The 25,140-nt window shown below is 37.0% G+C and overlaps 2 protein-coding genes and 1 non-coding gene across 5 annotated transcripts in view; 1 reads left to right on the top strand and 2 right to left on the bottom strand.

Annotated features, from left to right (window-relative positions):
* LOC143639426 (uncharacterized) overlaps positions 1-25,140 on the bottom strand; it is an 831,269-nt gene that overhangs the window by 399,312 nt on the left and 406,817 nt on the right.
* Jade3 (jade family PHD finger 3) overlaps positions 1-25,140 on the bottom strand; it is a 132,344-nt gene that overhangs the window by 102,733 nt on the left and 4,471 nt on the right. For 2 of the 3 annotated variants that reach the window (XM_077107572.1, XM_077107574.1), the window contains exons 2-3: positions 21,972-22,063; positions 17,182-17,263 (exon numbers count right to left, since the gene is read on the bottom strand). The gene's annotated coding sequence lies outside the window, so the exon portion shown is untranslated. The remainder of the gene's footprint in view (positions 1-17,181; positions 17,264-21,971; positions 22,064-25,140) is intronic. The other variant, XM_077107573.1, reaches the window with a different exon arrangement.
* Positions 6,889-6,959, top strand: Trnaa-ggc (transfer RNA alanine (anticodon GGC)). Its single transcript has one exon. It is a non-coding gene; the product is annotated as a tRNA-Ala (tRNA).

Here is a 25,140-nt window from a genome sequence, read left to right as displayed (position 1 = left end):
GAAGGGAAATTCCCTGGGTTTTTCTCTCTCCTTTTCCTCCCCTCACTTGTGTCTGGAAAATCCTATATTGAAGGCTGCAGCAGCAGCTGCAGCAATGCCAGTGGTTGACATCTGGAGACAACATTTGGAATTAAAACTCTGAGGAAGAGGAAGCTTCCTTCCATTTGGTGAACCATCAATGGCTTCAAAAGGGCAAAGTCAAATCCCATCATTTTATTTTACTTTCTTTCTCTGTTCATCTGCCTCCTGTGCCCAGAGGTGGTGCATTGTGAAAGTAGGTGGTTTATGACTAGAGGACCAAAAAAGGAAGCCCTAGGAAACATGAAAATACAAGGGAAATAACAAGGAGGGAAGAACTCAGGAAAGCAAACTCATAAAGCTTCTTATGAACTACAGGGATCACTTCCAATGGCTCAGGTAGATTGGATCCTAATTAGCATGTTAAAGACTTGGAGAACTTAGTTAACACACACCCAGGTCCCCTACTAACTATTTGATAGCATACATGGGATAAATCTGAATACCATTGGAAAAGCATTGAATTCTGAACTGATATTGAACTTACAGCCCACAGAAAGCAAGTTGGAACTTGTAGTCTAACCTAACTAGGTTAATTGTCACTAAAACAAATATATCAACATTCTCCATCATTTGAAACAAGATCCAAAATCTCATAATATTCAAAATGTCCAGGATAAAATCCAAAATAATTCAGTACCCAAATAACCACAAAAATGACAATTCACATGAGAAAAGACAACCCATCCCAACAATGAGATGACACACATTTTGAAATTATCTAACAAGAACGTAAAGCAACTATTATAAAAATGCTCAAATGAGCCATCATCAAACTTGAACCACTGTAAAGAAATTTAAAACAGGGCTTGGGATGTGGCTCAAGTGGTAGCGCGCTCGCCTGGCATGTGTGTGGCCCGGGTTCGATCCTCAGCACCACATACAAACAAAGATGTTGTGTCCGCCGAGAACTAAAAAAAAATATATATATATTAAAAAATTCAAAAAAAAAAGAAATTTAAAACAGAAAGTACCAGTAAGGAGAAAACATATAACCAAATGGCAACTTTAGAAATAGAAAATAGGAGCTAGGTGTGGTGGTGCACGTTTTGTAATCCCAGTGGCCAGGGAGGCTGAGGCAAGAGGATCAAGAGTTCAAAGCCAGCCTCAGCAATTTAGCGAGGCACTTACCAACTCAGCAAGATCCTGTCAATAATAACAACAACAACAACTAGAATGAAAATCAGCAAGAATATAGAAAACATTATAAAAGGGGCTAGGCTAGGTGGCACATGCCTGTAATCTCAGAGACACAGAAGGCTACGGCACGGGATTGAGAGGTTGAGGCCAGCCTCAGCATCTTGGGGAGACACTGTCTAAAAAAAAAAGGACTAGGGATGTGGCTCAGTGACAAAGCACTCCTGGGTTTAATCCCCAGCATTAAATAAAACAACAACAACAAAAACAGACCTAACTAGCATCTACAAATCACTTCAAGACAAACAAAACATACCTACTTTTCAAGTATACAAGCTACATTCTCTAGGAATTGCTGAAGGGACAATAAAACAATTCAACCTCTTAGGAAAAGTTTGATAGTTTCTTTTAAAAGTTAAAGGTAAATTTATCATATAGCTTAGCAATTCTATTCCTAGAAATTGACCCAAGAGAAATGAAAACTCATGTCTATACAAGGACATGACATGGACATGAATGTTCACTGCAGCATTATTCATGAGAACCCCAAACACTGGCAAATGCATAATCACAGTGTGGTATATCCATGTAACAGAAAACTATTTAGTAATTTTTATTATATTTGACACATGGTACAACCACTGATAAACCTAAAATATTATGTTACATGAAGAAGCCAGATGTAAGAAAGCATATGTTTTGTTGTATGATTCTATTTATATAAAATGTCCACTAAATGAGGAAGAAAGTTGATTTGTGATTGCCTAAGGCCAGGAGGAGGAGAGTAGAGTGACTACAAATGGGCACAAAAGATTTTAGTAGGGTGAAAGAAATATTCTAAAATTGGATTGTGAATATGGTTGCATAACTTGGTAATTAAAAAGCATTGAATTATATACTTAAATGTAAGTTTTGAAAATGTATATGAAATTTTATATAAACATATATGATCTGAGTTTTGTGGTTTGTAAATTATACCTCAAATAAGTTGTCATTTTAAGGATGGTATATAAATGAAATCATATAATATGTAAACTTTTGAAACTGGCTTTTTTCATTCAGTGTAACACTTTGAGATCCATCCAAGTTTTTTTCATGTAATGAAACTACATTCCTTTTATTCCATTGAATACACGTACCATAGTATGTTTAACTATTCAACCACTGAACAGCATTTTGGCTGTTTCCAGTTTTTGATTACTGTGAATAAAGCTGTTATAAATACTCCTCTGCAGATGTTAAGGTTTGTATATGAAATGTCCCCCAAAGTCTCATGAGTTGAAGGCTTGGTCCTCAGTGAAGCAATGTTCAGAGGGGGGGGCTTTTGGAAAGTGATTAGCCCATGAGGGTTAATAATTGAATGGACTATTGATGGGTTCATAATTGAATGGACTATTGGGACATGGTAGAAGCTAAAGGATGTGGGGCTTAGTTGGAGGAAGTAGGTCATTGGAGGCATGCCCTAGAAGAGTGTATCTTGTCTTTTTATGTGTTCCTCCTCCTTGTATGTGTGTATGTGTTCCTCCTCCTACCCCTGCTTCCTGGCTACCCCAAAGCGAGCAGCTTTGCTCCACTATGCCCTTCTGCCATGATGTACTATCTCACCCACAGAACCAGAAAAAATGAAACTAGATAACTGGACGGAAACCTCTGAAACCATGAACCAAAAAAAATCTTTCCTCCTCTAAATTGTTTTGTTCAGGTATTTTGTCATAGCAACAGAAATCTGACTAACATAACCAGTTTTTTATATGAAAAGGATATTCTTAAGGTAGTCAAAAGTCAGGTCTTAGACTAGAATGGATTCAAATTGAGGCTACATAAAGAATTCCAACAAATTAATAAGACAGATAACCCAACAGAAAACTGGCAAAAGCTAAAGGATGTGGGGCTTAGTTGGAGGAAGTAGGTCATTGGAGGCATGCCCTAGAAGAGTATATCTTCATAAGAGGATATTCAAACAGTGATAAACTCATGAAAAAAGGTCAAATAGTATTAGCCATCAGAGAACTACAAATCAAAAACTACACTAAGACTAAACCCAAAATGTCCATTAACAAGAGAATAAACAAATTTTGATGGATTTATGCAATGAAATAAGATGGACTACTTGGTACATAAGACAACATGGATAAATCTCAAAAACATTACAATGGTCCTCCTTATCAACAGGGGATACATCTAAGACCTCCAGTGGATGCCTTAAACCATGGGTAGTACTAAAGCCATTTCGGTTTTTGTCAAGGTATTACTTTTGTTCAAATAATGCTTATTTTACTTAATAATGGCCTCAAAGTGCAAGAGTAGTGATGATACCATATATATTCAGTCATACACTATATAATGGAATTTCAGTCAACAATGATATGGTGGTTCCATAAAATTCTATTGTCTGGATGTTTAGATGTACCCGATGTATATTAAATGTGGAGGTCATAAAATATCACCTTGTAAGGTCATATGTTCTCTCTGATATGTGGATGCTAATACACAATGGTGGAGAGAGAAGAATAGAAATTAATTGGATTAGGCAAAGGGGAATGAAGGGAAGGGAGGGGGAATGGGAATAGACAGAATGAATCAGACATAACTTTCCTCTGTTCATATATGAATACACAACCAGTATAACTCTATATCATGTACAAACAAAAGAATGGGAAGTTATATTCCATGTATGTATAAAATGTCAAAATATATTCTACTGTCACATATATCTAAAAATAACAAATAAAAAATTATAAATACATACATACATTCAATTCTAGCATCAAGTGATGTCATGGCTTTCTCAGTTTGTGTAAATATGCTCTTTGATGTTTATACATTCCAAAAAAACTGATGTGTTTCTTAGAATATATCCTGTTGTTAGCCAGGCATGGGTGGTGCACACCTGTAATCCCAGCAACTCAGGAGGCTAAGGCAGGAGGATTGCAAGTTGAAGACCAACCTCAGCAACTTAGTGAGGCCCTAAGGATTTAGTTAGACCCTGTTTCAAAAAAAAAAAAAACATAAAAAGGGGTGGGGATATGACTCAGTGGTTAAGCAATGCTGGGTTCAATCCCTGGTACCAAAAGGGGGAAAAACATATTCCTGTTGTTAAGGGATGTATGACTATACTATAGTTTTCCTATTCATACATACCTATGAAAAGTAATTTATAAATTAGGCACAGTAAGAGATTAATAAGAATAATTAATAACAAATAGAACAATTATAACAAATAGTATAATAAAAATTATATAAATGTTGTCTCTCTTTTTCTAAATATGTAGAGCTTGGCAACTTTCGAGAACATGGTGATGCACCAACTAGATCTAGTCATAATACCACAAGGTATGAGAGGGTAGTAATTCATAAAGTGGTATGAAGAGTGTTACTCATGTTATTCTTTTAGCTCAGGTAGCTTGTAAGGAATCAGTAAGAGAGACACTTTTCACACAAATATAAACAAGCTGACATAAACAACATACAGCCCCAGAAGCCCCAGCTGCAGTAGGTGGAGAGAGCCAAGAGTCTTAGTACAGACACTAGTACCCTTAGCTGAGTAGTGCAGGAATGGGTCACACAAATGAGTAGAGTCTATGGAATCAGCAGGATTAAGGGTTCAGCAAATATAAAAGAGGAGGCTCCAAGTGATGAAAAAAAATAGCAGGCAAGCAAGGACCCTGCCTCAGAGGTCACCAAGAGTGCTAAGAAGAAATAGGAGAGAAGGGGAATGACATGTGGTACTCTAGAATACCAATTCAGGAAATCACTACAGATACCTCCAGGGTAAACTGGGCATGGTTAAAGACTGTTCTGGAAGGTAGATAACTATAAAAGCTAGTGAAAGGTTAAAAATGATGATGTAACCCAGGACAGCTATATTTCATGATAATAAAAAAAGATCCAGGAGTGAATATATAGATATAGAAATACATATGAATAAAAAATATATGTGTACATAGTACAAAGAGATATTTGTTCTTCTGACACCCAAAAGGAAACTTTCCAAATCAAGACAATAATACTTATACTCAAAAGTAATGTGCACTATGTACTGTAAATTGATTATTTCTAGGTTCTTAGGTGACCCACTTAAGGAACATCAATTTCAATGGGTAATAGAAGATGACTTGTCAAGCTTACAAGATCCTTAAATGCATGCATAGTACAGATGTGGTTCATTTGGTCTTGAGATGGAAGGGAAAAGACGGGAAGAGGCAAGAAGAATCAGGTTACAAATTTCTCAGTGGACTTCTGATTCCACCTGGCATGGTAGGTCTGCAGGCCTAGAAGAAAGGCCTGTTGGGGCTGGGGATGTGGCTCAAGCGGTAATGCACTCACCTGGCATGCGCGGGGCGCTGGGTTCAATCCTCAGAACCACATAAAAATAAAAAATAAAGATGTTGTGTCCACCAAAAACTAAAAATAAATATTAAAAAATTCTCTCTCTCTCTCTTAAAAAAGAAAGGCCTGTTGGATGGATAAGGGACAAAGGCAGGCTGAGTTTCTGATCAGAGTTAGATTTTTCTTTTCATTTAAGATACCAGTCATTTCCTCTCACTAGCCACAGAGAAATCCCCATCTCAAAAGGAACCTATAGAAAGGCAACCAGATAACTAAATCTGTAAAAAGCCCAACTCATAACTAGGAAAACAGAATTTTACATAAAAGCCTTTATCTCCTCCAGCCAAAATCTTCCCAAATTCCTCACACTCAGGCCTCAATTGCCTCCATCATAAAATGAGAATCTTCTTCAAATAACTAGGCAGACATGGTTCTGGCTTTTCCTTCAATCAATTTCTCCTGAAGGGTTAATTTTAAAAGTACAAATAGTGCTGGGACTATAGCTCAGTGGTACAGCACTAGTCTAGCATGCACAAGGCCCTGGGGTTGATCCTCAGCACACAGATAATGTACAATAATGCTATGGGTTTGAAATATGTTTAATATATGTTAACTGTAATCAGTTAACTCTTCTAACATTTTTTGCACCTATAAATACTTATTCAAAGAATAAAGTTTAGCCAGGCATAGTGGCACACACCTGTAATTCCAGTGACTTGGGAGGCTAAAGCCTGAAGGTCACAAGTTCAAGGCCTGCTTTAGCAAGTTAGTGAGATCTTGTTTCAAAATAAAAAATTTTAAAAGGGCCGGGAATGTGGCTCACTGATAGAGCACCCTTGGGTTCAATCCCCAGTACTGAAAAACAACCACAACAACAACAACAACAACAAAAAAAAAAAAGCAAAAAGCAAAGTTTAAATTCTAGCTACCCTTTCAACAGTTCAGATCACTGACACTTTAATCTGATACACTGGAAATTATTCTAAACCAGGAATTAGCAAACTTCTATAAAGGGCTAGACAAGAAATATTTTTTACTTTGCAGGTCATTCAGTCTGTTCTAACTATTCAACTTTATACCATTATAGTGTAAAAGAAACCAGACAATATGTAAATAAATGAATGTAGCTATGTTCCATAGACACTGAAATTTGAATTTCATATAATTTTTACATGTCATAAAATATTATTCTACTTTTGATTTTTTTCCAACCATTTAAAAGCAAATTAAAAAGGCATTCCTAGCTTGTGGGCTATATGAAAAAAAAAAAAAAAAGAAGCAGGCTAGATTTGGCAGGCAGGCTGTATATGCCAATTCCTGCTCTAAAAACAGAGGTAAGGCTAGGGGTATTGCTCAGTGGTAAAGCACATGCTTGGCATGCATGAGGTCCTGGGTTCAATCCCCAGCATCAAACAAACACAAAGGTAGCTCAAAGAAAGAAAGAATGAAATGGCAGATCTAAACCAAGCATAGCAATAATTATATTATATGTAATGGTCTGTGTAATTATATTATGTGTAATACTAATTAAAAGAAAAAAATTGCCAGGCACAGTGGAGCATACCTGTAATCCCAGCAGCTCAGGATGCTGAGACAGGAGGACTGTGAATTCACTAAGCAACTCAGTGAGACCCTGTCTCTAATAAAATACAAAATTGGGTTGGGGACGTGGCTCAGTGGTTAAGTGTCCCTGAGTTCAAACCCTGGTACCCCACCAAGACAAAAATTGTCAGAATATATTTTAAAAACATAACCCAACATCATGATATCTGTAAGAAAATTACTTCAAATATAATAAGGTGAAAAGTGAAAGTGTGAAAAAGGACATATGACGCAGTGGTGAAAAAAAATTCAGAGAAAAGAAAATTACAAAAAGGAATACGAGAGAAATGACATAATGCTAATATGTAAACACTTAACAATTAGTGCTTGAAAATACGTGAAGCAAACTATGGGACCAAAAATGAGACAATGTCAATTCCACTTGGAGGCTTCAACACACCTCTGAGATACAAAGACTAGTAGGCCAGGCATGGTGGCACATGCCAGTAATCCCATTTCCTCAGAAGGCTGAGGCAGGAGGAATGCAAATTCAAGGCCAACCTGGGGAACTTACCAGAGACTATCTCAAAATAAAATTTAAAAGGACTGGGATTGTAGCTCAGTGGTAGAGAACTTGCCTAGCATGTGTGAGGCACTGGGTTTGATCCTCAGCACCTCATAAAAAATAAATAAAGATTGTGTTCACAAAAGAAATTTAAAAAAGACAAAAAAGGGCTGGGGATGTAACTCTGTGGTAGAGCACTTGACTAGCAAGCACAAGATTTTGGTTTCAATCTCAATACTGCAAACAACAACAAAAGCAAGCAAGCAAAGTTTTAGAAGAAACCATATTAGAAAATCTTCTCAACCTAAGGTTAAAAAAAGGGTTCTTAGATACGAGTCCAAATGCAAAACCCTTCACTAAAATTAGAATCTTGTTTGGTAAATGACACATTTAAGATAATTGGGCTGGGGTTGTGGCTCAGTGGTAGAGTACTTGCCTCACATGTGTGAGGCCCTGGGTTCGATCCTCAGCACCACATAAAAATAAATAAATAAAGGTATTGTGTCCAGCTACAACTAAAAATATTTTTAAAAAGATAATAAAAGCCAAGCTACCAACAGAAACAAAACATTTGCTAACAAATCACATAACTATAAAGTATTTTTATCCAGAATATTGAAAAAATAAGTCTCAAAAACTCAACAGTAAGAAAAGCAACTCAATTTTAAAATGGGAAAAATACTTGAAAAATACTTATCTCAACAAATACTTGAGAAAATTCTGTTATGGATTTGATAAAAGTCATAAATTTGACATTAGTCCAGCTTTTTTTTTTTTTAATAGTAAGGATGGGAGCAACACTCCTTCCAGATCTCTACATCCTGAGGCAAGAGCTGGCCAGATTGATTGATTTTTGCAAAAATTCTTTATTGTAAAACATAAGAGGTTTTTGAAATTTCTGTTTTGCTTTGTTTTTAAATAATTACCAGCAAAAAAAGTAGGTTGAAATTGTTTCCTCTAATCCTGTCCCATACCCTTAGCCCAGTCCATGCCCTGCTCCCTGATATTTAGAATTCGATTCAGATTCCTCTGCAAAGGCTTACTTATGCTGCATGGAAAGTTGGCACTTTTGTCTCTTTGTATAATAGGCACCATGCCTGAATTATTTGTGAGTTTTACTTTTTACTTTAAGATATTTGTTTTAATCAAATTGTTGAACTGAATTAGATTAGTTATAAATACCAGAGTTAGTGAAATAAGTTTTAGTGAAATAAGTTTTAACCTTTTCTTGTTTCTCAGAATGTTTCAGATTTGCACATATTTAATACATTCAATGGTCATATAGATAATTAAGGTTTTTATTAATGTAAAAGAGATTCATAGGGCTAGGGTTGTGGCTCAGTGGTAGCACACTTGTCTGGCATGTGTGAGGTACTCAGTTCAATTCTCAGCACCTCATACAAATAAATAAAATATTTTTTATCAACAACTAAAAAATATATTAAAAAAAAGAGATTCACACTTTTGTTTGATTCCATTGAGTCCTTTGGGTACTGACAGAGCACACTGCAAGCTTATATTTGGGCTCTTTTCTGTTTTTATTCAGACAACTACAAATTAATGATTTAAAAAATACTGGAGGAGTCTGTTTGGGATTAGAGAAAGTAGGGTACACAAGGCCAAGCACAGTGCCCAAAACACACTGGGCATTTTCTGAATCTGTTGATTAGATTATGCTATTTAGTGTGAAAAATATTAAAATAAAACCTGTCAGGGAAAAGGAGGCTATATCACAAGCTGAAGTATATTTTGCCAAAGTTATTAGATTTTTAAGGCAGGTGGTAGTTTATCAATTTTTATTGCTACAGTATAGTTATTTTATGACCATTACTAGCAAAAGTGGATTATAGGACTAGTGTTTGACAAGAAAGAAGGGCCCCATTTGAATCTGTCTGCTCTGAATCTCCTAAGACAAAGGTTTCTTCATGTCAACCTCTCAGCTTAAAGATATCATAGGAACATGATGGATCATAGGAACATGATGGGAAGGGACATTAGTTTCACATTTTGTGAGTAGTTCCAGAAAGGTCTTTCTGCAGTGTTTCTGAGTACCTGCAGAGGTAACTAGTCTTTTCCTGTGAAGACCTCTTCAGGTACTAGTATAACCACAAAGAGATTCCAAGGATCTGGCATAGCATAAAAAATAGCAATCCACGGGGCTGGGGTTGTGGCTCAGTGGTAGAGTGCTCGCCTCGCACGTGGCAGACCCCGGGTTCAATCCTTAGCACCACATAAAAATAAATAAACAAAATAAAGATATTGTGTCAATGTATAACTAAAAAAAAATTTTAAAAATAGCAATCCAGTAATGGATTTCAGGGACTTTGTGAAGGATGGGAATTGAACTACATGAAATGTTGTAGAATGCTTTGGTATCAAAATATAATTTTCAAAATAAAAACATGATTCATATACAAACAGAGCATGAACACATATCAAAGACTTATTTAACTTATTAATGAGAGAATCAACAGGACGTAAAGCTGATTCAAAGAATGTTTGAGAGACTTGGTCACATAAGCCCTGAAAGTAAGAATGCTAGAACTAGATAGAAAAGTGTGCTCTATAGGAAAGGTAATCTGAAGTCTTTCAGATGATTTCTTCTACCAAACAGAATGTTTGGCATTTTTTACCAGAGAAAAAAAAATCTATAGATTAACTATGTTACTTGGAAAAGACTAGACCCTACTGGGTGCAGTGCTGCACACCTGAAATACCAGCAACCCGGGAGGCTGAGGTAGGAGGATCACAAGTTTGAGGCCAGCCTCAGCATCTGGGCAAGATCCTATCTCAAAATTAAATATATTTTAAAAAGGGGCTGGTGATATAGCACAATGGTAAAGTGCCCCAAGTTTGATTCCCAGTTCAAACAAAAACAAACAAACAAAAATACTCTAGACCACACTCAATTAGGAACAATGAGCCAAACAATGATTCAGTCCCCTAGAGAACTAATAATGCAGGTGGGCCTCTCAGCCAATGCTTGTGTATGACACTTTAAAAACCTTCAGTTATCCTTTTGTCTTATTTTAAATGATTTATGTTAATAGGGTTTATTTTTAGAATAGTATGGTTATGCTTATATATTTTTACTTTACACAAGCATTCTAAGACAGTTATTTACCCTTTAAAACAATCATAGAAAACAGGCGGGTGGACCAATGGTATAGAATAGAGGATACAGAAACCAATCCACAAAATTACAACTATCTTATATTCGATAAAGGGGCTAAAAGCATGCAATGGAGGAAGGATAGCATCTTCAACAAATGGTGCTGGGAAAACTGGAAATCCATATGCAATAAAATGAAACCGAATCCCCTCCTCTCGCCATGCACAAAAGTTAACTCAAAATGGATCAAGGACCTTGATATCAAATCAGAGACTATGCGTCTGATAGATGAAAAGGTTGGCTCCGATCTACATATTGTGGGGTCGGGCTCCAAATTCCTTAATAGGACACCCATAGCACAAGAGTTAAAAACAAGAATCAACAAATGGGACTTACTTAAACTAAAAAGTTTTTTCTCAGCAAGAGAAACAATAAGAGAGGTAAATAGGGAGCCTACATCATGGGAACAAATTTTTACTCCTCACACTTCAGATAGAGCCCTAATATCCAGAGTATACAAAGAACTCAAAAAATTAAACAATAAGAAAACAAATAACCCAATCAACAAATGGGCCAAAGACCTGAACAGACACTTCTCAGAGGAGGACATACAATCAATCAACAAGTACATGAAAAAATGCTCACCATCTCTAGCAGTCAGAGAAATGCAAATCAAAACCACCCTAAGATACCATCTCACTCCAGTAAGATTGGCAGCCATTATGAAGTCGAACAATAACAAGTGCTGGCGAGGATGTGGGGAAAAGGGTACTCTTATACATTGCTGGTGGGACTGCAAAATGGTGAGGCCAATATGGAAAGCAGTATGGAGATTCCTGGGAAAGCTGGGAATGGAACCACCGTTTGACCCAGCTATTGCCCTTCTCGGACTATTCCCTGAAGACCTCAAAAGAGCGTACTACAGGGATACTGCCACATCGATGTTCATAGCAGCACAATTCACAATAGCTAGACTGTGGAACCAACCCCGATGCCCCTCAATAGATGAATGGATAAAAAAAATGTGGCATTTATACACAATGGAGTACTACGCAGCACTAAGAAATGACAAAATCATGGAATTTGCAGGGAAATGGATGGCACTAGAGCAGATTATGCTAAGTGAAGCTAGCCAATCCCTAAAAAACAAATGCCAAATGTCTTCTTTGATATAATGAGAGCAACCAAGAACAGAGCAGGGAGGAAGAGCAGGAGGAAAAGATTAACATTAAGGAGAGTCATGAAGTGGGAGGGAAAGGGAGAGAAAAGGGAAATTGCTTGGAAATGAAAGGAGACCCTCATTGTTATACAAAATTACATATAAGAGTTTGTGAGGGGAATGGGAAAAAAATAAGGAGAGAAATGAATTACAGTAGATGGGGTACAGAGAGAAGATGGGAGGGGAGGGGAGGGGGGTTAGTAGAGGATAGGAAAGGTAGCAGAATACAACAGTTACTATTATGGTATTATGTAAAAATGTGGATGTGTAACCGATGTGATTCTGCAATCTTTGTAATGTTTTGAATAACCAATAAAAAAATAAAATTAAAAAAAATAAATAAAAAATAAAACAATCATAGAATCTTAGAAGACATCTGAGATCCAGCTATCTCCTAGGACAAGAATGCTTTTGTTAGCAGCCTAGAGAGGTGATCATGAAGCATTTGTATATAAGAAAGAAGGAAACTAACATTAATAACTGCCCATTATGTATAGTACCAAGTTACCTATATATTTAGCCACATTTATCAAATAAATGAAATTTCCCATGCATGATTGATTTGAATTATATCTTAATTTAAAACAATTTATATACAGCAAACCAGTCATTGTAGAAATGCCTCTAATCCTAATGACTTGGGAGGCTGAGGGAGGAGGATTGTAAATTCAAAGCCAGCCTCAGCAACTTGCAGAGGCCCTAAACAACCTACCAAAACCTTGTTTCAAAAAAAAATAAGGTCTGGGAATGTGGCTCAGTGGTTAAGCCCCCTTAGGTTAAATCCCTGGTACAAAAAAAAATTTACATACAGTATAATTTACCCTTTTTAATGTACAGTTCAAATTTTGACAAATGTATATAGTTGTAATTATCACCACAAGTAAGACATAGAAGAGTTCCAAGCACAATTGCTATTTAAATGTCAATTCATGAACAAGTATTTATTGGCTATTAATGCATCTAGTAGTCACTTATTAGTCTTTGGGGATAAGCAGGTGAGTGTGAAAAGGCAGAAATAAAAGGTATTATGCCCATCTCCAAAGAACTTCCATGATGTAATCACTGATACAGCTTCATACACATGAACCAGGCAAGTGAGGGAAGAAAACAAATAAGCAATCTACTAGGCAATAATCTCCATGAGATGTGGATTCTAGTCATGACATTGCCATCATGTGACCTTGAGTAAGTCATCTATTATTTCTCACCTGGGTGGGCATTGCTAATGCAATAACTGGAAGGGATCGTTCCAAATAATCTCTAAGGTTCATGGTAATTATAAACACATGTGATTCAGGTAGTGAGAGTTCAGAGTGATGATGGACAATTGGGAGGCTGGAAACGGCTTTTACAACATTGAGGAAATCAATGGATTGACTCCACAGGGTTAGTGAATCAGGTTAAGTAGGAGGGATACAACATGGACCTGATAGAGGGGTATGAACTGTCATGGGGCTATGATGGGGGCAAATGCATAAATGTTGATCCAATTGAACAAAGAAGAACTGCAAGGTGTTATGGAAAAATCTAATGAGGTCAAGCTTTGAATTGTTGTGAGAGGGAGGGAGAGACATGAGAATTGAGAAGCTTGGTTGTCTCTCAAGCAAAGTCAGGAGTGACACCACAATGACAGTGATCCACAACAATCTTTTACTGAAAACTTGCTGTGTGCATGCTCTCTCTGAGCCTGGGGATTTGAGAGTACAAACCCTGACCTTTTAGTTATTTATTGATCTTTAAATCACCCCAAAATTTAGTGGCTTAAAATAGCAACCATTTTATTTGCTTATAATTCTGTGGATAGCAATTTGGGCTAGTATCAGCTGGGTGGGTGTTATATTCATCTTTCCTAGCATCTGTCATGCAGTGACAGTCATGTTACAATGTGAATGGGGCTAAATGATCTGAGAGGGTCTTAGTCACATGTCTGATGGTTGACTGTTGACTGAGCCTCTCTTCACATCATCTCTTTTGCTAGCCAGGCCTAGTTGCTTCAGGGTTCCCAGGGAGCAAGAGGGAAGCTATAAGACTTTAGACCTAAGCTCAGAAGTCACCCATAGTAACTCACACTGCATTTTGTTGGCCAAATGAAAACATGAGAACATCCCAGATTCAAAGAGTAGAGAAACAGATTCCCTCCCTCCCTCCCCTCCCCCCGCTCTTTGTATCGAGGATTGAACTCTGGGGCACTTAACCCACTAAGCCACATCCCCAGCTCTTTTTAAAAAATATTTTTATCCATTGTTGATGGATCTTTCTTTATTTATTTATATGCAGTGCTGAGGATCGAACCCAGTGCCTCCCACATGCTAGGCGAGTGCTCTACCACTGAGCTACAACACCAGCTCCCCAGCCCTTTTTTGTATTTTATTTAGAGACAGGGGCTCACTGAGTTGCTTAGCACCTCACTGGCTTGGAACTCGCAATCCTCTTGCCTTAGCCCCCCAAGCCAATGGGATTACAGGCATGCGCCACCATGCCCATCTCCATCTCTTGATAGGAGCTGCAAAGTCACACTGCAAAAAGGTGTGCTACAAAAATTAAACAACATTGTGGCCAATTACAAATAACATTACTCTTATCACACCATCCCATTTGGGTAAATGAGTATTGAGTAAATTTAGTACTGTGGAGCTTCAGGGGTGTTTAGAATCACTGAGGTGAAAAAGATGAGCTTTTGAGGAACATCCAGGGTGGAACAAACCCAGAGGAATGTGGAGAACACTAGACAGAGGTGGTACAGAGGAGCATGATGACTCATGATATGTTTAGACTTTAGAGAATGCACATTTGGATGGAGTGGGTAGAAAAGAGGATTTGAGAAATAATAGGTAAGGATGGTAGAAAGATTATAATTGGGTGTGTGGGGACTTTCACTACCAGGCTCTCAGAAGTAGGGATACTACCGTACTGTGCAGTGAGCAGTTAGAGTTTGGTGGTAGCTAGTGGCAGGGGTGGTAATAGGAGTATAAGGAAGAGGAGAGGACTTTAGAGACTGCATCTTTATGGACAATAGTATGAAAGGAAGTTGAATTATAGCTGGAGTGTGGTGGTACTGAGATCATTGCTAGACAGTCTTCCTAAAGGCAAGTACCTATATGGATTTTCCTTAAGGGACTAAAGGACAGAACTGGAGCCCTATAGGTTCATTTATTTAGTAGCATAAAAAGTTTCTTCTAGATTTAAGTTAGTTATCCTAGAAAGAGCTAAATTTGGGCTTATAACATGGATAAACACATTCCTACCTCTCCTGTGTAAGATGAGACAAGCAGGATATTGTTGTTTACAGTCAAAGGTTTGTCTATATTTGAAAAAACAAAATTCCTGATGTTCTTTAACATTTTAAGTGGATAAGGAATCACATTGGGAAAGCTAGAAACCATGATGGAGCCAGGGTAAAGTTGCTTGCAATCTACTGTGAAGTCACACTGCTCAAGTAGACCATATAGCTATATTTTTCACAGTGGCAACATGGCAAAGCAATAGTTTTCTTTTTGACAGTCTGCCAAATGCATATTTCTTTTCCAACTGTTTTTCTCCCCATAGGACTTATGTGGCCATTAGAACACATTACATGTAATTTTTCACACAACATAAAATATAATGTTTGGTTTGTTAATTAAATAGTAGGCAGTGGATCAAATCCAGTATGTGCAACGAGGAACCTACACATCCTTCTTTTCTTATCAGTTCAGTTTTGTAATGTTTGCTCATTAATTGAATAGTATGCAGCAATTCTCCTTCATGTATTTGTGGGAGATAAGATGTAGAGAACTTGAGGGTTCTTACAACTCTGCAAGTGGCAGTTTAGTCATATAACTGCAAATCATGTGTGTATGAAATTGCTCAGAGTAAGGAAATATGGCATTAGGTATCAAAGTGAATAGATAAGACAGGATTTGCTGGACATGGTGATGCATGCCTGTAATTCTAGCAACTTGTGAGGCTGAGGCAAGAGGATTCCAAGTTTGAGGCCAGCTTTGGCAACTTGGCAAGTTCCTGTCTCAAAATAAAAAAAAAAAATACAAAAGTCTAGAGATACAGTTCAGTGGTAAACCATTCCTGGGTTCAACCCCTAAGCACCAAAAGTAAAGAAAGGACAGGATTTAATGGGGGAATATGGAATAAAGGATGGAGCCCCAAACAGTGGTGTTTGGGACAGGGGAAGGGAGGGTCTCTTGCTGAAATAGAATTTGCAGAATTGAAGAACTGGCACAGGCAGGATTGGTGGGACAAAGAGGGAAGGATGTTTCTGTTGTGAAGAAAGGTTGCAGGAAGGTTTCAGGTGAATGTAAATGTTGGAATGTCAGTGGTGCAGAGAAGAAGCCATAAGGAAACAGTTGAAGTGGGAAGAGACTGTGACTAAAGAATTAGCACAAGCCAGGTGTGGTGGCACATGCCTGTAGTCCCAATTGGCTCAGGAGGATCTTGAGTTCAAAGCCAGCCTTAGCAGTGAGGCCCTAGGCTAGTGGTTAAGTAGCCCTGGGTTCAATCCCTGGTACCAAAAGGGAAAAAAATAAAGAACTAGCCCAAAGGAGTGTTTTGGGGTAATGGAACTATCTGTACATTGATTGTAGTGATGGTTACACTGATCTATCTATGTGTTAAAAAGCACAGAACCAAAAAATTCCAATTTACTGTATTTTTTTTTAAAAAAGTCAATAGGTCATTTTCTTTTAAGTCAATATTAATTTATGTATTTACTATAACAATTCCACCTATCACTAACAATAGGGTATTAAATTAAAATAGGTACACTATGATAAGAAACAAAACATCATTATCAAATCACAATTCAAATTAAATGTCAAGAGTCATCTCTTTAAATAAATAAAGATTCCCAAAAAGTTAAATAAATTTGGATGTTTATTTCCTTAAAAATAAAATTATTTTTCTAAATTGTTAGATGGCATGATAGTTCATATAGCAATTTGTATAGTAAAACAAATATAAGTACAACATTAATCCTAGGGAGGAGTTATGTGAAAGAATGAGGATGTCAAGAACATTCATGGTTCTTACTATAATTTTAAAATTTTTACTAGAATGCATTCATGTATCATTAGTATAATTTAAAATAGAATAATTAAAAGGATTTTTAAATCCTTATAGATTGAAATGGTGATATTTTGCAAATTGCAACATCTTTCCTTCCACAGGCCTTCCATTGTCCTTGGAAGTCTTAGTTACTCTACTTACCAGATCAGGCTCGTATTCTACTCAAACCTAATGTCTTGCTCATAGGGGGCATTCAACCAATGTTTGCTGAACTGTATTGTACCTGGCAATGTGGAGAAAAATGACAAATGATCACTAACAAAACTTATAATCTAGACAGACTAAATCATGCTTTAATTTTGAATGAGGAAATTACTAAGTGCTAATGACATGCTCAATAATTACAATGGCAGACACAAAAATTTTGAAGACAGCAAGACAAACACAACATAATGCCAGTGGTGTGGAGGTTTTAAAGCCTAAAACAGGTAGAACCCAAACCAAAATCAATTATTACTGGCTCCCTAAGCCATAAAACCACAAAATTCAACAGGGCAAGAAAAAGAGTAAAAAAGGAAAAAAAAACTAATCTGTATTGAGTTTCTGTGTGTCATACACTACATTAGACAGTAGTTGAAAATTTTAGGACTCAGATTTCAGGTCAGACATGTAAAGCCCTGGAAAGCCAACATTTTCTCCCTTACAACAAGAAAGAAACTAGACAAACTAGAAGGGAACTACTTTCCTTGGAACTATCAGAGAACTAAGGTCAGAACAAACCACTATCCTGGTATCTGGAGAGACAGGGGCCTGAAAGGAGACAGATTCGAGCATACAAGCCTGTAAATATTAAACTAGAAATTTACAAATTACTAGAGGCCAGAGTATGAAGCTCCTGAGTTCCACAAAGGGAGGTTTCCACCTCCCTCGGGAATTGTGCCAGGCTCTCACAGTGAGGATACGTGAAAATTCTTACAGAAAGCTCTCATGGTAGTACTGGCGGGCTGAGGAAATCAGCACCCACTGAGAAACCCAATGAACCCCTTTTTCTTTATCTCTGGCACAGAACCAAAGGCTTAATCCTCAGGGGAAGGGCTTTAAGACCTATAGCTTAAGAACACTGGTGGATACCCACTGCAGCTTGGGGGAAAGGAACCAGGGGAAAAAGAAAAAGAAGCTTCTTCATCTCTGGAGGAAGAATAAGAAATCTTGTAAGACCCAGGTTTTGCCTAAGGATCAGGCTTAATCAGATCATCAGAGAACTCTTTCCTCCCCTACCAATCACCACCTGGCAAATCAGCTACCTGGATAAGAATAGCAGAACACGATTGGGTGAGTTGTATAAGGTAGCTCTTATGATATAGCACAAAGAAAAAACCCAAAGCCATGAAAGAGTCAAAATGAAGTTATCACTAGAGGTACTGGAAATCTCTGGTGCCCATAGCAAAAATAAACATTGAAAAAAGGCCAATTTCTGACTACATTAACACAAATCTTCACACTAAAGGCCTAGGTAAAAGGAACCCATGTTCTTCTCCAAACATATAGAGCATTTACCTCAGCATCTCCTGCCTATGGTTAGCTTTTAGTATGTTTATAAAAAAAAAGCATAATAAAAGAATAAAAAATACTCCAAGTGACAAAACAATCATCAGATACAAACTCAGCATGATGCAGATATTTGGGACTACTGGAAATGAAATTTAAAAGAATTGGGGCTGGGGATTTGGCTCCAGCAGTAGCGCACTCGCCTGGCATTCGTGCAGCCCAGGTTCGATCCTCAGCAGCACATACAAAGATGTTGTGTCCGCCGAAAACTAAAAATAAATATTAAAATTCTCTCTCTCTCTTTAAAAAGAGAAATTTAAAAGAATTATGTTTATGTATTAAAGACTTTAATGGAAAAAGCAAAGCCAGGTGCAGTGGCATATGCCTGTAATCCCAGCAACTCGGGAGGTTAAGGCAGGAGGATCCTAAGTTCAAGGCCAGCCTCAGAAACTTAGTGAGACCTGAAGAAAATTGGTGAGACCCTATCTCAAATTAAAAAATAAAAAGGCTGAGGATGTGTCCCCGAGTTCAATCCCTGATCCTTGGTACCAAAAATAAAAAGTATGATATGTTAAGACCAGACAGATAATTTTAGCAAACCTATTACAAAGATCAAATGGAAATACTAGAAATAAAATATAGAGTTAAAGAAATGGGGGACTGGGGTTGTGGCCTAGTGGTAGAGCACTTGCCTAGCACGTGCAAGGTGCTGGGTTCCATCCTCAGCACCACATAAATAAATAACTAAATAAATGTATTGTGTCCAACTACAACTAAAAAATTTATACACACACACACACACACACACACACACACACACACACACACACACACATATATTGGGCTCAAGAGTACAGCCAAGATCAGGTCAATAAAACTTAGAACAAAAAGAGACAAGAGTGAAAAAATATAACAGCATTGAAGAACTATGGGACAAGAACAAATCTGTAATTGGAATCACAGAAGGAGGAAAACAACAGGACAGGAGAATTATTGGAGAAAATCAATGGCTAAGAACTTTGCAAAATTAGTGACAGATAAGAAACCAGATGTTTAAGAAGTTCAGAGTGCCAAGTAGGATAAATATGAAAATAAGTTTTTAAAGCCACACCTAGGCATATCATATTCAAGCTGCTGAAAATCAAAGACAAAAAGAAATTCTTAAAGGTAGCCAGAGGAAAAAAAAAGACACATTAGCTAGAGAGAAATAAGGATTTAGAATTATAGCAGACTTCTCATCAAAAACCATGCAATAATGGAGTAATATGTTCAAAGGTGGGGAAAAGCTTGCCAACATAGAACTCTATATCCTACAAAATGTCCTCCAAAGTAAAGGAAAAATGAAAACTTTCTCATACAAACAAAAACATAATTTATTGCCTTCAGACCTGCTCTAAAAGAAATGTTGATGGAAATTCATCAGGCAAGGTGGGAAACTGGCATGAACAAAATTAATGAGCATGGAAAAAAATAATAAATGGGGGCTGGGGTTATAGCTCAATTGGTAGAGCATTTGCCTTGCATGTGTGAGGCACTGGGTTCGAGCCTCAGTACCACATTAAAAAAAATAAAGGTATTGTGTCTGTCTACAACTAAAAAAAGAGAATAAATTAATGTAGAATATAACCTTTTATTTTAAAATGTTAGAAAAACTAATTTTCCATGTACTCATCAAAGGACCATCTTGCAAGCAGGCCTTGTAAAGATAGCAGCCTCAAGCCTAGCCTACTAGGTTAACTGTTTTCTTTACCAAACCAAAACAACAAAAAAAATCTCAACAGCCAACATTATACTTAATGATGAAGGATGGAAGGCTTTCTAAGAATGGAATAAGTGGTTCTCTCTCACTACTATAATTCTGAAAAAGAAAAAGAAAGCCCGAATACTGATATTACTTGATTTAAAGACTATAAAGCTATAGTAACTAAGATAGTGTGTTAGGACTTGAGTTATGGTTAAGTAGTAAAGCACTTGCCTAGCATGAACAAAGCCCAGATTTCAATCCCCAGCAACACCCAAATACAAAACAAAACAAAACAAAACAAAAAAACAACAAAAAATCAGAAGTATATCTCTATTAGGCATTTCTAGTGGGAGGAATGGAAATATTTTTTTTTGTGCAGGAATAGCTCTGACCCAGTCAATTTAGGAAGGAGTCCATGCAAATTCACATTGTCAATACCATATGCTATTTAAAAAAATATTTGGCTGGGCATGGTGGTATGTGACTGTAATTCCAGCAGCTCAGGAGGCTGAGATAGGAGGATTACAAGTTCAAAGTTAACCTCAGCAATTTAGCAAGGCCCTAAGCAACTAGTGAGAGAACCTGTCTCAAAATAAAAAAATAAAAAGGGGATATGGCTCAGAACCAAAAAAAAAAAAAAAAAAAAATCAAAAACAAAAACAAACCCAACAACAATGAAAAAACAAAACCATTTAGCCAAACACAGTGGTGTATGCTTGTTATTCTAGTGGCTCAGGAGTCTGAGGTAGGAGGATAGCAAATTCAAGCTAGTCTTAGTAATTTCGTGAGGCCCTAAGCAACTTAGCAAGACCCTGTCTAAAAATAAAATATAAAAAAGGGCTAGGGATGTGGCTCAGTAGTTGAATGCCTCTGGGTTCAATCCCAGGTACCAAAAAATATTAATTTTTCAAATATGGAAATATATCCACATAGCTTAAAATTCAAAAGGTATGCATAAAAGTTTATGCACCATCCACTCCCTGGCCATGCATGCCCCCAAAATCATCAGTGATTTGAATGCTCTTCCAGAAAAAAAATTTGTCTATATATTTAAAAATGTATGGGCTGGAGATATAGCTCAGTTAGTTCAGTTGGTAGAGTGCTTGCCTCGCATGCACAAGGCCCTGGGTTCAATCCCCAACACTACAAATAAATAAATAGATAAATAAATAAATAATAAAAATTAAAAATATATATTATTGCCCTCATTCACTATTTATTTCACATAAATGTGGCATACAATACATACTGTTTCTTGCTTTTTCTCACTCTGTACTCCAGGAGATCATGCAATATCAGTGTGATACTCCAGTGGGGTATTACAAGCAATATTGCTATTATAAGCAATATTTCAATGAATATGGAAATATCTGTTGAATAAATTTCTACAGATATTTGCTGGGTCAAATGATATTCATGTTTATAAATTTTGATGGCTCTTTCCAAGTCACTGACTTTTAAAATGTCAGGGATTTTTCATTTTTAATTTTTATCCTAGGAGGAAATAGAAAAGCTAAGATTCTATCACCAGGTAATTTTCTGGAAGAATGTACACCTCTAAGCTGCATAAAATGAGTAAAATGAGCCTTGTACTCAACTTTCCTACATGTCCTTTGTAGGATTCAATTGCATCTTTATGTAATACATTTCAGGCCTCCAGCTGTTGTAAAGTCTATGTTAGTTATGTGAAGAATGTTACCTCTGAGATCTTCATGAGCAAAGGTCAAAAGCTGATGCCCCAAATTGGTGGTTCCTGGCCACTGACTTCACAGTACAATGCTGGATTCTTCACTGCAACCACAAGAAAATTTTAAAATGTTGACCAAATAGAACATATCTACAGAGATTCCTGTGTTGTTATTATAATGACCAAAGAAGGATTTCTTAGATAAAAAATACTAAAATACATAAAGGTTTCAAAGAGAGTTTGCAAATGTTTTCTCTCATCTCTTAGTTGGTAGTTGATTCCCAAATTGTACATCTTTTTGCTTAACTACAAAATCTACTTTATTACACTAGGATTTTTGTGATAAAGGTTGAATGGGGATTGAGGAAACCCAGAGGTTCCTTTGATAATAACTACACAAGATTAGTGAGCAGTTTAGCCACTTATATAAGAATATTTATGTTCGGGAGTAGGGTTGTGGCTCAGTGGTAGAGTGCTTGCCTACCATGTGTGAGGCACTGGTTTCAATTCTCAGCGCAACATATAAATAAATGAATAAAATAAAGGACCATCAAAATGTAAAAAAACAATTTTTTAAAAAGAATATTTATGTTCAATATCACACTGTCGAAAAACAGAAACAAAAGAAAACCACACTGTCTCCCTTTGGCATTCTCCTAGAAAAACTATCACTCTGCTTCATGCTTGGTAGAAGAGAATGTGTTACTAATGGCATGATCATATTACTTAGTTGCTAGAAATCACTATATTCAGAAATGGGTATTTAATAAGATTTATCAAAAGTTGAGATCTAACATTATTAATTATTATTCATTACTGCAATACTGGCCCCAGGTTTTTATGCATCTTCTTGTATCCCTACCTTTGAATGGTTCCCTCCTGCAATGACTCTAGGCTTGGCCAGGGAAGCACTTGTGTGCTTTAGCTGATGGAACAATGGCAAACTTGACAAAAGCAGACACTTGAAAAGTACTTGTATACTGGTGCTTGCTCTCACTTGCTACTCTTTGAGACTAGCAATGTTAACAAACCAGCTAGAGGAGACCATGTGGAGCAGAGATAAGTAACTCTAGTTTAGAAACTCCTACTGAGACCAACCAGCCTTCTAACCATCAGATGTGTGAGCAAAGCCATTCTAGATCATCCAGCCACCAACTAACCACCCTCTTCACCTAAAAAGCTAAAAGTAAATTTGTTTGTTGTCTCAAAGTAAAAAAAAAAAAATTAAAAAGGACAGGGATATTGCTCATTGGTTTAAGCATCCCTGGGGTTCAATTCCTGGTACAAAAAAAAAAAAAAAAAGTTTGTGGCTCAGTACATATGGCAAGGGGAAGAGAACACTGGTATTTCTGCCATGCAGTTTACTCTATACCTGAGAAATAGTTTCAAATACAAAAACCTCCAGTATCTGGGCTGGGTGCAAACCCAGTGACTCAGGAGGAGACAGGAAAATTGCAAGTTCAAGGTCGGCCTATCAACTTTCCAAGAACCTGTTTCAAAATGAAAAAAAAAATAAAAATAAAAAGGCCTGGGAATTTAACTCAGTGGTAAAGCACTTCTGGGTTCAATCCCCAGTACCACAAAAACAAAACAAAACAAAAAACTCTAGTACCTGGATGAGAATAAATAAATATGTAAGTATTGAAAAAATGCTTAAGTCTTCCCAGATTCTCACAAATGTGCTGTCTGCCATCACAGATGGCACACATACAAAAAACAAAAAACATGACAAATTTCCATTTAGTCACTGAAGTATCTTTATCATGATATATTTAAACCAAAGTCTTATACTTGACAGTTTCATTTCTAACACTGAACAACAACTCAGGTTTCCAGGAATTCCTTTTTCTCCCAATTACATTTTTTTAACCCATTTGACAGGGGCTTAGTGAAAGCTGAAAAAAACTCCCTTAATGTAGCCTAAAAAGCATCTGCTATATAAGCCTAATTAAACCTCTTTCTAGAAGCATACAGAAGGACCAGCTTCTTCTAGAATCACAGCATTTTAGCCATGTTCATGGTGGACACTAAAAAAAATTTAAGCTAGGTATGGCAGTGCATGCCTGTAATCCCAGAGACTTGGGAGGCTAAAGAAGGAGGATCGCAATTTGGAAGCCAGCCTCAGCAACTTAAGTGAGGCCCTCGGCAATTCAGTGAGACCCTGTCTCAAAAATTAAAAATAAAAAAGGGCTCTGAATTTGGCTCAGTGGAAAAGCACCTCTGGGTTAAATCACTTGTACTAAAAACAAACAAACAAACAAAAAAACCTTCTTACAACCTACACATTTGGGCCAGAAACTTTGCCTCCATTGGCTCACAAGGTGCGACACCAAAGAAATGAATTACTTAAACCATTTTTGTTTAGGCCTCACCACATGCTTTTCTGAATTAAACACACATATCATGTGGTTTAAATAAAAGTGAAAAACACCTTCAGCAGCCTCCCATTGTCCTTGGAATAAAACACAGCTTCATAATGAGGTCCCATAAGGCCCTGTCAATCTTCCCTGGCCTATCTCATCTCTTTCTCTAGGTCCTAGCCAAACCTCTCTGGGTCCTTTCCATGTCTCTTTCCCACTTGCGTGTCCTCACAACACTCACTATTCCATTTGCCTAGCAATTCCTTCTCTCTACCTTTTACCTCGCTTATTCCTGATCATTCTTTTTTTTTCTTCTTCAATATTTAGTTGTAGATGGACAGAATAGCTTTATTTTATTTATTTATGAGGTGATGAGGATCAAACCCAGTGCTCCACACATGCAAGGCAAGTACTCTACCTCTGAGTCACAACCTCAGCCCCCCTGCTCATTCTTGAGGCTCCAAGGATATCTTGTTAGTGTGCCTCACAGAGGAATTCTACCTCTTTCTTGCTGTGTGACCTTGGACAAAGTATCTCTGCTTCACCTTTCTAAGCCTCACACCTCAGTGACATAACCTATGTGAATAGCACAAAGGAAATGATTAACAAATCATTGCTGCTGCTGTTATTATCCCATACAATAATCTCCATCATTTCACCTAGTACAATAGCAATTAAAACATTTATTTGTTGAAAACATAGAAACACCCTCTTGGATCCCACCTTAATGCCTAATATTTTTCATGCTATTTCCCCCACATATGCCATTTTTAAAGGGAAGATGAGATGAATGTTTATGGAGCATCTATTACCTCAATTAA

Source organism: Callospermophilus lateralis, chromosome X (assembly GCF_048772815.1).
Source record: "Callospermophilus lateralis isolate mCalLat2 chromosome X, mCalLat2.hap1, whole genome shotgun sequence".
Lineage (NCBI taxonomy): Eukaryota > Metazoa > Chordata > Mammalia > Rodentia > Sciuridae > Callospermophilus > Callospermophilus lateralis.
Note: the sequence above shows the minus strand (reverse complement) of the source record. Positions and strands in the feature narration are given on the sequence as shown.